Raw genomic sequence first — 1,084 nt, forward strand, 5'->3', positions numbered from 1 at the left:
TAACTAATTTTATAGCACTGTGTCGCTACACGAAGCTCAGAATATACTCTTATCACATTTTGAGTAGCACCGATCATCAAAGTGAAAAGGGTGAACTTGAAGGGTCTTTAAAACATCTTGAAGCAATAACAAGCCTTAGACTGAAGCAGGGGCGTTTTTAAATATCACATCACACAGGACTAAAACAATTGAACCAATTTGTCCTTTGTTCTTTTTATTGCATTCTTTATTACATTAATACTGCTTAAAAAGAAATTCAAAAGGCATTGAACTCTAGCACAGAGCTATACAAAGTACTCGAAGGGGGCCTGGCTTTGACAGAAACAGCTTTTCTACCAGCGCGTTCGCCCCCAGCTCTGAGAAGGCCACTGAACTAGGTCGCTCGCGCGGTCCCAAAGAAGCGACTTAAATAAAGGGTCGCCAGACCAAGCCCAAAGCCTGCCCCGAGTTCTCTGGGTGGGAAGATACGACCGAAGTTTGCCAAGTTTTCAGGCATGCCCGGATGAATAAATGTCGCCTTTACTCTCCAGTGGCAGGCCTGGCCGTGGGAGGTTTGCCTCCGGGGTCTCTCGGCCTTCAGAGAAAAGTCTGGCAAGGCGGGGTCGCCGCAAGGGCCGTCTCTCCACTAATAGGCTACCAGCTGGACCTGGACCGCCGGGACACAATGGAAGAGCGCGCCGCAAGGTGTCTGCTAAGCCTGGAAACTCGGGACCGACAGAGGCTGGAAGTGCCCCGACCGCTGTCCCCTTCCTCAGCTGTCGCCCTTTCTCTCCTGAATCCGTCCCGGCCCACCCGCTCCTTCTCCAGGGCTGCCTCCACGCCGTTTTTTCTTTCAGAGACTTGTGTGTACTCGGCCGAGGAGGGGCCGCGCTGGCCGCGGGGCTCAGCCCACCCCGCAGTGCCCGGGGCCGCCCTTCCCGCCGGAGCCGGCTGATTGATGGCCCCGGCCGCCCGCGTCCCCCGCCTCGGCTCGCCCGCGAGCCCGGCTGTGTGTTTTGGAAGCGGCGCAGCGGGCAGCAGCCGTGTGACGCCCGGAGCGGGCAGCACCGCCCTTCCTTCCCCCAAGGGCTCGGGCGGCGGCGCG

This window comes from Otolemur garnettii, unplaced genomic scaffold (assembly GCF_000181295.1).
Source record: "Otolemur garnettii isolate 467f Iridium unplaced genomic scaffold, OtoGar3 scaffold00214, whole genome shotgun sequence".
NCBI classification, from domain to species: domain Eukaryota; kingdom Metazoa; phylum Chordata; class Mammalia; order Primates; family Galagidae; genus Otolemur; species Otolemur garnettii.